At 46.5% G+C, this 12549-nt stretch overlaps 1 pseudogene; it reads left to right on the top strand.

Annotated features, from left to right (window-relative positions):
• The window catches only part of LOC141173107 (forkhead box protein I1c-like), a 37353-nt pseudogene extending 28111 nt beyond the window's left edge, over positions 1 to 9242 (top strand).
• The last annotated feature ends 3307 nt before the right edge of the window (positions 9243 to 12549 follow it).

The following is a 12549-nucleotide window of genomic DNA, read 5'->3' as shown; positions in this document are numbered from 1 at the left end:
TTATGTGCAGCATGAGATGGTGCATTATCATGCAGAAAAATGATCTTGCTGTGAAATACACGGTTCTTCTTCTTGAACCATGGCAGGAAGTGCTGTTTGAGAAAATCCACATACATTATGGAGTTCATCTTTAGCGCCTTCAGGGATCCTAAAGGGGCCGACAATCTCTCTCCCCATGATTCCAGCCCAAAACATTACTCCACCTCCTCCTTGTTGGCGCTGTAGCCGTGTTTGCGTGGGGTGTCCATCAACCAGCCATCCTCCACTCCATTCATCTGGACTCATCCGTGAACAAAACAGTTTTGAAATCAGTCTTCATGTAATGTTTGGCCCACTGGAGCAGTTTCTGCTTGTGTGAAGTGGATAGAGGAGGTCGACAGGATGGCGTATGCACAGCTGCAAACCTCTGAAGGACCCTGCATCTTGTTGTTCGGGGGACGTTGGAGGCACAAGCAGCTTCAAAAACTTGTCTGCTGCTATGACAAGGCTTTTTTGCCGCTGCTCTTTCAACCTGACGTAATTGCCTGTAGGAAAGAGTCCTCAATTTGCCCTTATCAGCACGCACACGTGTGTACTGTGAATCAGCTACATACTTCTTGATTGCCAAGACACTTCATCCTGATCATCGCACAATGTTGATTGTAGTCATGCCTTGACCTAAACACTCCACAATTTGTTGCTTCTCAGCAGCCGACACATCCTTTTTCTTTCCCATTTTGGCAGAAAATGTAGGCTGCTTAATAATGTGAGAGAGCCTTCTTAAGTAGTCTTGCCTTTCATTGGACACACCTGCCAAACTAATTAGCACAGGTGTCTGCAATTACTTACAGTGATATAAAGAGCCCTGACACACATCACCATCAATGAGTTTAACTGACAAACAAACAAATTCTTCCCTTATCACTCCTAAACACTTTTTGCATAATAATTTGGAACGCGGTGTACATGTGCTTTTCCACAAAACACCAGTGGTTCACGTAGTGAATCTTACAGTTCTAACTTGCCAACCGTGGTCTGTATGGAATTGTTCAATAAAGGGCCCAAAATTAAGATAACATAGATGGGAGAGGTCTCTATGAATAGGAATTCCTAAGTATTTGATACCCTGTGAGGGCCAGGCAAAGGGAAAGTTGGACTGGATGGAATCCTATATGGATTTAGGGAGGGAGACATCGAGGGCCTCAGACTTCGCTGCATTGATTTTAAAATTTGACCATGTAACAAAGTGATCTATTTCAGCCATAACAGCAGGGATGGATATATGTGATTGAGTGATATATACTAGGACATCATCAGCAAATAGAGAGCACTTGTACTCGGTGCCTCCCACCTCAATCCACCTAATATTGGGGTTATGGCGAATTGATGAGAGCAGGTGCTCCGTCACTAGGATGTATAAGAGAGGGGACAGAGGACATCCCTGCCTTGTCCCATTGGTGATTGTGAAAGGTGATGAAAATGCTCTGACGCACCCCCTGGGCCTTGGGACACCCGGAGCCGGACCCTTTTTGGTGGATGCTGGTGGTTGTAGTCTTCGTGGCGGCGATCCGGTTCCGTGGCTCAGGGCGGTCAAACCAGTGGCGGAACTATTTATGTGGTTTTGATGTTTAAATGTCCGACTACGCCACCCGTGGATTGCGGTCAGAGTGAACCGCCGCTACAGGGCAGACCGCTAAGGCTGGTGTTGTGGGTGCAGCAGAGCGTAGCATAACTCCCCACGGGAGGAGTATAGCCTCAGGGCAGTGTATGCGGAGGATGGGGGTGATGGTGCAGGGCAGCAGCAGTAATGACACGGAGTCAGTGATGCAGTTCAGGGCCTTTACTCACAGTTCTTATTATCCAGACCACGTCTGCAGGTAACGGCTGCCCACGTCGTACTGTGCTCACCAGGTGAGGGGCTCAGACAACTCCCAGATAACTTTGGAGCACTTCACAGGACCCCCTTTGTGTGTCCTTTGTCTGGCCTTTCTTACCAACCCTTCTGTCCGGCTGCCTCGGGCCTCCTCTTGGTAAACTTGGCGCCAGTTTCCCTGACCCTATGTGGTGCCTTGCTAGCAGGTGGAGCAAGGGGCTGCGCCACATAAAATGTCAGAGCCTCCGGTTTCTAGCTGAGGGTCGTTTCCTGCCTCCACTAGTTCGGGGACCGGTCTCCCCCTTTGGCCTGACCCCTCCACGCAGGTGGATTCGGGCGTGCGGTGGCGACTCGCCCGTCCGCACCCCTGGGATCCCTTCATTCCTCGTTCCTGGAGCCTTCTCCGCTCCTCTTCCTTCCTTCTCCCTCTTGCAGGCCTGGGCCTCTGTTACTAGGCTCGCCTCCGGAGCAGAGCTCATGCAGAGCCCTTGCTCCCTGCCACTTCTGCTCAGACTTCTCTGCACTGAACTAAGATGGTGTCCACCTTTTATACTCCCTTCTCAATGCACCCAGGAACGGCTTCCTCCCTGCTCCTGCACTGCAGGGTTCCCCTTCCTCAGTGTTCCCTCCCCCCACTCCAGCCAGGGACAGGGACTGTCGTGCCCATCTCAGGGGCATATTGGTCGCCCTGCCCCACGGCAATGTGGTGTAATGCATGCAGGTGTCGGGTCCTGATCCACACTCCATCCTTATCTGAGAGTGAGATATCACACCTCTGGGTGAGGTGCAATACGTCTGTAGCAACCGAGCCCTCGGTGCTACAGTTCCATTTATCTTCAGCCTAGGTGACGTATTGTGATACAGGGCCGTGATTTTGGCTATAAAAGGGTCCCCTAGACCCCTACCCCAAGCTTTTTAAGAGAATCATATATGGCGTGCCAGGAGACTCTATGGAATGCTTTCTCAGCATCCAACGAGAGTATCTACTTACAAATTTTTAACTGCATCTAGCCCAGGAAATACTTTGTGCCTAGTAGCAGTGTCTGCTAGTCAGCGGATTATCCCGGCTGTTAAGCAAGCTACACCACCTGTAGTTTGTACACTTAATTTTTTCAAAGGAAATGCTTCGGGACCACGGGATACTTAGTGAAGAGCATCAGGAGGCACCCCAAGGCATAGGGGCTGGGACTGGCACTAGGATGCCTTGCGGTGGACAGCCGAGCTCGATCCTTATAAAAGCTTTTTAACTGCAGCAGCTTTAGTGGACGCTACTGGAGCTGGAATTACGCGCCTGCTGGCATGAGACTTGCCCTCCAATAGATCCTTGTAAATGGATTTAAAGTGTATTCATTCAAATTAGAGGGACAATTTAAATTAAAAAGCTTAGAGCTGCCTCCACCACAGGGGGGCTCTCTCGACCCACCAGCGGACAGGCACCAGTATTGGGAGAGGGGGGCTGGCCGTCAGGGTTCACCGCGGCTCTGGCACAAACCCGGCGACACGGAGGTGGCACGGGCAGGAGCGGACTGGCCGTCTCGGCTTCTCACTTTTTGGATTTTAGAAGGGCATGACATGCCTATATCTGTGTCTCCCCCTCCTTTTACTCCTCCACCTCTTTTATTTTCGCATGACTATATGTACTTGTCACTTTTCCATGTGTTAGTTGTGTCTTCTGAGCAGTTTGTCAGCTTTTGGACACCTTTGAAGGTGTTTTCTATGTGTTTCTATGTGTTTTTGTTTGCCTGCCATTGGTTTTAACGGTGTTCGAAGGTGTTCGACGAACAGTTCGACGAACAGTTCGGCGAACAGTTCGGCGAACAGTTCGGCGAACACACGGGTGTTCGACGAACCGAACCGAATTCGAACACTACGGGGGTGGCTCAACACTACTGATCAGTACTTGATTGCTCGATTTTTGGCCGTTTTTTCTTGTACGTGCATCCTGCAGCTGCCAAGCGCTGATCACTGATGCAAATCACTGATCGGCAGCCATGCTTGTTTTTTTCTGGAGTTTTTTTCCCTGCTTGCTTTTTCTCCCCCTCCCATTGCACTAAATCTGTGCGGCCATCCTACAGCCACCAAGTCGCTGATCGTTAATGCAGACCACTGATCAGCATCTTCTTGCTTTTGGCCAAAACTTTAACCCCTTTTTTGCACCACATCCATGGAGCGCTGGTCAGTGACGCACATCATTGATCGGCATCCGGTTGTTTGTTTTTTAAATAAAATTGACTAAAAAATAAATTAGATTAGTTGATAGTGCTAGATTAGGCACAGTAAGAATAAACCATAGTAATCCGCTTACTTTATTCAGTAAAAAACACTGTAGTGTAAGGGGTAGTGTCAGATAGTAAAGCAAAAAAAAAAATTTAGATTAGTTGATAGGACTAGATTAGGAACAGTGAAAATATACTGTAGTAAACAGCGTCTACCACAGTATTTCTTACTGAATTTAGTCAGGGTTAGTGTCAGATAGTAAAAAGTAAAAAAATAATCACATTCGTGCGTGCATTCTACAGCTGTAGAGCGCTTATCAGTGACACACAGCACTGATCGGCATGCGATTGTTGATTATTTTTTTTAGATTTGTTTTTTCTCACAAAAAAAAACCCAATTTAAATTAGCTGATAGGACTAGTTTAGGGACAGTAAAATATAATGTAGTAATCAGTAGAGATGAGCGTTGTTCTACTCGAACTGTTCGCCAATCTCAAATTCGAGCTGTTTTGGGCGGTGTTCGAGCCGTTCGGCGAACACGAACGATTTGAAAAAAATTCGGCTGTTCGAGGTTATGTTCGATAACTGTTCGTGCACCAAAATAATAACTGGATTTTTTCTCAGTAATGATGAAAATTAATGTTAATACGCAGTTTGAGTGTACAGCGGGGTGGGGGGAGGGGCAGTGGATGGATCTCTGCAGGAACAATGAAGATCTCCATTTTTTTTTCTCTTTCCCGCATTTACAGTGGGGAGGTGCAATCTGTCAGCCTATCAGCAGCGCACACACGGAGCGAAGTGCTTTTTTTCACACAAGCAAGGGCATGTGTCATTGGCAGTGTATGTCACATGTCCTTGCCCTATAAGACCAAGCCATTTTCCCCGTCGCCACCATTTTCTCATTGCTGCAGCTGCGTTAGACGGCACCGCTGTTGCTGTGTGCGCTATACCTTGTTAATTTCAAGCCAATTTTCGCACAAATCTACAGATAGCTTGGGAGTAGGGAATAGTTGTGATTGCAGTCCTTTTAAGGACTAGGTTACAGCATTTCCTACGACTTTTATCAGGCAGGTCTGTGCTCTTAAATAGATAGATTGTGGGAGTAAAGACTAATTGTAATTGGAGTCCTTTTCAGGACTAGGTTACATCAGTTCCTATCAGTTTTTGCCAGGCAGGTCTGTGCCAGTGCTGTGCAAGTTTTTTTCACAGCATTTGGCTGAATCTAGCAAAGCTAATCCTTTTTGGCCTATTGCAGAGTGTTAGTCAGTGGAGTAGCCTGTGTTGCAAGATATACCACCTGTGTATAGAATACCAATTTTTTTACTGCACCTAGTGAAGTAAAATCTTTTGGGCATAGCATCATTCTATTAGTCCATCTATACTGACCTCCATCAGGTTGCAAACTGAATGTATTTTTTTCTGCATCTACCTCTGAAAAAATATTGGGCTTCTAGCTGTGTGTGGGACTTGTTGTATTAGTCCATCTATACTGACCTCATTCAGGTTGCAAACTGAACATATTTTTTTCTGCATCTACCTCTGAAAAAATATTGGGCTTCTAGCTGTGTGTGGGACTTGTTCTATTAATCCATCTATACTGACCTCGATCAGCTTGCAAACTGAATATAATTTTTTTCTGCATCTAACCCAGCCAATAGTTTTGGCCTAATACCACAGTTTGGCCACTCAGCTCTGCTCGGTTCCCATCCATTGTTTTTTTGTGCAAACAACTCCAGAGTTGTGAATTAGTTAACCACCAAAATGAGTGGAAAAAGGCCTGCTGCTGGTGGAAAGGGGAATAGGCGTGTTGGGAAGGGGAAAAAAGGTTGTGTCCGTGGGGTAGGTGTTAAAGCAACAGTAACATCTGCAGAAGAAAGACCATCTTCCAGCCAAACTAAAATGTCTACTTCTTTTAGCGGACAATGTGATAAGATCCCTTTCTTACGGCCACGCCAATCGCTACAAATTCCAGATGAGGCACAAAAACAGCAAGTGCTTCAACGGATATCAAGTGCTCCTTTAAGTGGGCTCTCCTCCACATCAACTTCAACATCACAAATACTCCAGTCCTCAAAGGTGTCACCCCAATCGCACTTGCTTCCTCACAGCTCCCAAATCTCCAGCTGCCCGTCTGAGTATGAGGTAGAACAGATGGTTGAGTCTGCAGAGCTGTTTACTCATACTATAGCCTGGGAATCAGAGGTCGACTCCAGCGCTTCTGTGAATCCAGACGAGGAAATGATCTGCACTGATGCCCAGAATCTTTGAGTCGGATCCAGGACCAGACGCAGAAGGTTCTGACCATAATGTAGACCCTCATTCCCAAACTGTAACTCCTGTTGGTGGAGACAATGAGGAAGACGATGATGAGACTCAAATACCTGATTGGAGCGACAACTTTAGTTTTTTGTCAGGGCAGGAACAGGTTGGCTCTGAGGACGACGGGTGTGATAACGCACAGGGTGATGATGATGAGGTTGGAGATCCCACTTACTGTCAACCCACAGTCAGCCAAGAGATGAGGTCAGCAGAGGAGGTGGAGGAAGATGCTAGTGACGACGAGGTCAGGTTGCGCCTTCCTGGACAGAGACGTAGTACTGGAAGCACGTCAACAACTGCATCCTCAAACACAACTCTGCCTCTCACCAAAAGTCGTGGTGGCTCTTCAGGTCGCATGGGTGCCAAGCCTTGCATAGCCTGGGCATTTTTTCAGATCGATAAAGATGACCCAACTCGTGTTATCTGTAACATTTTTCAGCAAAAGCTAAGTAGAGGCCAAAAAATACATAGTTTGAGTACTTCATGCATGAACCGGCACATGGACATGAAGCATAAGTTGCAGTGGGAAGCTCAGTGTGCTACAATGTGGCCTAGCCGGCCGGGCCAACCGCCGTCTGCCATATCTTGTGCATCCGCGGCCTCTTCATCCTCTGTGACTGGGGGGACAGAAGTCACACCTGTTCTGGGGCGCAGACCTGCCACCTCTTTACCCGCAACAGCCAGCGTGATTGGCAGGTCATCATTTTCTTTGGAGGTGGTAACACCAGCTGGTGTTGAGCGCTGTCCGACATCGATAGCACCACCTTTGGATCAAGGCAACCTAACATGTCCGCCTGCATCTTCCTCACAGACCGGCAGTTTGCCGGGGACACCCTTATCAACCCTGTCTAAGCACAATAGCCAGCCCTCGGTCCCTCAGATGTGGACAAGTAAAAGACCATTTCCTCCTAGCCATGAGAAAGCTAAGAGGTTGTATTTCACCATCTGCAAGCTCTTGGCTACAGAAATGCTGCCTTTCCGCCTGGTGGACACAGAGGATTTTCGAGACCTTATGTCCGTCGCAGTGCCCCAGTACCAGATGCCCAGTTGGCACTACTTCTCAAATTAAGGTGTGCCTGCGCTCCACCAGCATGTCGCACACAACATCACCGCTTCTTTGAGAAACTCTGTGTGTGACAGGGTGCATTTCACCACAGACACTTGGACGAGTAGGCATGGACAGGGGCGTTACATGTCGCTGACTGGGCACTGGGTAACTATGGTGACAGCAGGACAAGGGGCTGCTGTCCAAGTCTTGCCGTCCCCACGAGTTGTGCGTCAATCCTCTTTATCTCAAAGTTCCTCCACTGCTTCTGCCTCCTCAACCTCCTCTCGGTCTTCCACCTGCACCCAAAGCCTGTCTGGTCATACCACAAGCTTTCTATCTGCGCAGAAGGGATCCTGCACACCTCCTTACTATGCAGGCAGTAGGGCTCAACGTCATCAGGCGGTTTTTACATTGAAATGTCTGGGAAATGTGAGTCACACAGCTGAGGAGTTGTGGTCAGCTCTGGAGAACCAATTTCATGAATGGTTGTCTCCACTGGACCTGAAACCAGGGAAGGCCGTGTGCGACAATGCTGCAAACCTGGGTGCGGCCCTTCGCCGGGGCAATGTCATACACGTGCCTTGTATGGCTCACGTGTTGAACCTGGTTGTCCAGCAATTTTTAGCCCACTATCCCAGACTAGATGGCCTTCTGCAGAGGGCACGGTCGCTGTGTGCTCACTTCCGCCGTTCGCATCCCGCAGCTCAGCGACTTACATCTCTACAGAAGTCGTTGGGCCTGCCACTTCACCGGCTAAAATGCGATGTGCCTACCCGGTGGAATTCAACTCTGCACATGTTGCAGCGACTGTGGCAGCACCGACAAGCCCTGGTGCAATACGTTCTGACATATAGCCTGGGCCAACGAGATCCGGAGGCTATCCTATTCGTGTAGTTCTTGCCTTCAAATGGCCAAAGTGTAGCCATGAATAAAACATTGTACAAGCAAAAATAAACAGGCAGAAAATATTACCAAAAGTATTTTCAATCCAAACTCAGAGCAAGAATTTTAACAAAAAAAAAAACCTTCAAAAAATGCTTCCAAAACTTTTAGCTTGCCCACTTGAATGACAGGAATTTTCCAATAAATTTTTGCAATTGTGTTTACTTGGTGTATTAGTAAAAATAATTTTTTCATAGATTTTTTAAAATATTTTGTACAATATTGGTGATATTTGGTGTTTTAGAGCTGACATTTTTAAATGTATATATTGTTCATCTTACATTATATTATTTTTTTTCAACATTGTTTAGGCAAAGGTAATTACTGGACCCTAGATCCTAAATGTGAGAAGATGTTCGACAATCGGAACTTCCGCCGGAAAAGAAAGCGCAGATCAGAGTCTAACAACACTGATGCTGTCACAGCTAAAGGTGAAGACGGTTGTGTGGTTTTAGGGACAAAAGATGGTGAAACACCATCTGTGATGATCCTAACATCTCCAGAAGTGGAAGTCTCCTCAGAAGACCGGAAGATCACATCTCCTCCAGGAATCAACTCTAACTCTTGTCTAAATGCCTTTTTTAGCAGTATGACCTCCTCCTTTGACTCCAGCTCAGTGACCACTCAGATGTCTCTGGGGTTGGTCAATGAACTTTCCCAGAGGAACATCCCTGCAATAAGCAGTTTTACTGCAGGCCCTGTGGAAGAACCATCTGCAGATTTGCAGAACACTTTACATCTCAACAGAGGCCTCTATTTCAGGTCCTTCTCCAGCTCCAACCCAAACAGTCAATTCAACAGCCATTTTTGTAACAATTTCAGTGTCAACAGCCTCAACTATTCCAGAGTCGGCAGCGAAGTGTAGGCCCAGGAGATATGTGGCGCCCCTGAGGGTTCAGTCGCCACAGGGGTACTGCACCTCAGACCGATGTGTGGTATTCCCTCTCCGAGGTAAGGATGGAGCACCACACAGGATCCCACTACACACCCAACACCACACTACTCCCATTTAAAGCACAATGTGCTGCCCCAGTCCTGAATGGAGAAGTAGGGGGGTAACCTTATAGCGAGTGAGGGTGGAGGAAGCAATTTGCTAGGCACTTAATAGATTCATATAAATTTGGAGACCATTTTTTTAACCGGGTCTTTGGTCGCAGTTGCCTGGAGTGGTTAGTCAGTACAAGCTGCAGCTGTTCTAGGATTCTGCGATTCCAGGTCTCCGGTCTCGAGACTGGAGATTGGGGCAGAGTTGAGTTACAGCCAACTCTGTTCTAAATCTTAGTCCATACAAGTAGGCCCAGGAGGGGAGCAGGGGAGGAAAGCTCCACAGGCGAAAGGATCTCAGGGGCTGTGGACGGAGCGGAGTCGCCACCTGCTACCCTTATTCTGGCCCCGCCAGAGAGACCCTGACGGAAGAGGGGGTACCGGTCCCCGATTATCTGACTTTGCACTTCACGTCCCTGTCAGAGAAGTCTGGAGGCTGAAGTGGATCCCAGGGGGATACGGACGGAGCGGAGTCGCCACCTGTATCACCTAATCTGCGTTTATCCAGAGGGACCCGGCCTAATGCCACTTTCACACCAAAGTTACCAATAAGGGACCCAATTGGTCCGGGAGCTACAATCTACCCTTAAAGGACATCGCAGTACCCGTACGGGACTTAGTGGGGAACATAAGGCGGTTCAAGTACAGCTAGAGAGAGGAACACTCTGGTGCGGGGGTCATGTCAAGTGCACCTGAACTACCGAAAGTGTGCTGAACCCCTTTCTGGTGGCCGCAGCGCGCTGTGAGAAGCTTTGCACCTGCTACCACACTACCGCGAGTAAAGCTTGGAAGACTGCACCCTTGTCTCTGTAATTCCTTCCAGCGCGGCACTGCACACACCATAAACCTCCAGAACCCCTACTCTCTCTCCCACTGCCCTGAGGCCTGCTCCGCCTGTGGGGAGTAGTACCAGCTAAGCTGCCACGACACCCGCCTCAGAGGACTGCCACAGCGCTGGTGGTAGTCACCTGAAACCACAGGTGGCGTAGTCGAGATACCACTCTTCCCAAAAACAAAGCCCACTATTTTCATGCGACAACCCTGAGCACGGAACGGGTCGGGGCCACGACTGCATCCCACTCTCTACATCTGACCCGGCTCCGAGTGTCCCCTTCCCCCATCGCCCAGGGGGGTCGTCTCAGATACATCATGCTGGCCGCTGTTGATCCTCATAGAAAATGCATAGAAATTTCTTAAAGCATTAACTGTAAATGACAGCGCACAGTTATCTTCCATGTACATAGTTGTCTGATACTTCAATGCATCATTCTGAGGGGGTGTTTTTTTTATTGTTTTTTATTTATGTTTTTTGATATTTATATTAACCAAGAGATTGTGATTATGACTTATTAAACTTTCTTACTGATTTCGAAAGAAAAATAATCTAAAGAGGTTTTGGTAAAAAAATGTTTTCTATATTTTGTGATCTATTTATCTTGTAGCTATCTCCCCCTCTCTCTGTATATATCTCATAGCTATTTATTTCATACATCTTTTATCTTGTTCATTTTTATGTATATAAATATATTTGTTTCATATAATCCATCAATCATATTTATCGATCTCTCTTTACATTTCATATGTATCTATCTATTTTATCAGGATAATGTGTATTGCAAGGCTTACATCCAGTGACCATGGAATGTTGACTTGGCTGCTACACCAAGGTCCTACAATTCAATCCTCTCATGTCTAATGGGCTTACAAGTTTAATCAATGTAATCCAAACCTGGCAATTTTGGGGAAGACCATTTAAAGATTAGGTTGTCCTGTCTCTCCCTCATGTCTTTTTCCTCTGCAGCCATGTGAAAATGTAAATTTACATGCAATTCATGTAATACACCTTCTGACAACCATTAGGAATATGATTTAATGGTAGATGCAGAAAAGTTCTAATAAAGGTGATTAATATCAGAATCTAGGTCAGAAGATCAGCACAGATACATAAACCCTGATGGTTTTTATGAAATGGCTCAATAGATTCTGTGAAAACATTGTCGAGGCCCCATTTCACATGGACAGATTTTGTGCCCCTGATGGTCACTGATCAACCATTAAGAAAGTTGATCATTACTGGTTTGTTTTTATTTATATTGATCCATTATCATGAGGGGCTTTCACACAAATGGTCTTAGGGACGTTGTTGTTGTTTCATTAGTGTTGGCAGCAGGTCTCTGCTTAGATCTGCGTATTTGCCCCCATTTACTTGTTTTCAGGCTGATCACTCGGCCTATATACATGGGGCAATGATCAGACATTTATTTGAAGTTTGTTCAGTGGATCCTCAATCCAGATAAATGACCTCAAGTTGGTCAAAGACAAGCAGGCAATGGACTAGGGAAGCACGAATTAGAAACATACAATTTTGGTGCTGTATTAAAAAGGTACCCAAATACATTGAGTAGACATCATCCAAACCCTAATTTCTCCACATTGGAAGCCAATTACTTAATGTTTATGGGGGTTCATTGGGGTCTCCCTTAATGTCAAATGTAGGGAGAAATGTCTGGGATGTCTGGCAGTGGCTTATTCTCTCTAAGGCTCAACATGCACATGATGGGGGAGTTGAGGCGCAGTGGGTTAACTTGAAGCTCTTAAGTCCCAATGCAAAACTCTCAAAGCCACTAAATATCAAAGGACCTTAATAGTATTGGTCTTTTCATATGGGTTTAAGGGATCTTTGAGCCCCATAGGCATCCTTTATAGTTTTTCCCCTCTTGGGACAGATAGCTACTTGCCAATCAACACATTCATCTAAAGTGTATGGGCAACTAAGCTCAATGACCAAGTTACTAGATATTCCCAAGTCTGGAAAATCATAGAGAATTGTCTAATGGTGGCAAAGACCACAAAACAAGAATCAGTATCTACAAAAATAGAAGTGTGCATCCATTAGGCTGATTGCATCAACCAAATTGTCAGTATGTTTACGAGCAGGTTAATTCTCTGATGGACAATAGGTCCGGCCTATCTGATGTTCATTGAAGTCATAGTTTCTGTCCCTTGGGGTGTATGTGAATGTCTCATTGGAGCAGACAAGGGTGGAGACAGAGTGGCAGCACTTTGCCATAATTCCCTCATTGAAATGTAGAGCAGCATAAAGTCTGAATTAAGTCTTATTTCTAAAT

This window comes from Phyllobates terribilis, unplaced genomic scaffold (genome assembly GCF_046119375.1).
Source record: "Phyllobates terribilis strain yellow unplaced genomic scaffold, ASM4611937v1 Scaffold_1__5_contigs__length_1240528914, whole genome shotgun sequence".
Taxonomy (NCBI): Eukaryota; Metazoa; Chordata; class Amphibia; order Anura; family Dendrobatidae; genus Phyllobates; species Phyllobates terribilis.
This window is presented reverse-complemented; position numbering and strand designations above follow the sequence as displayed.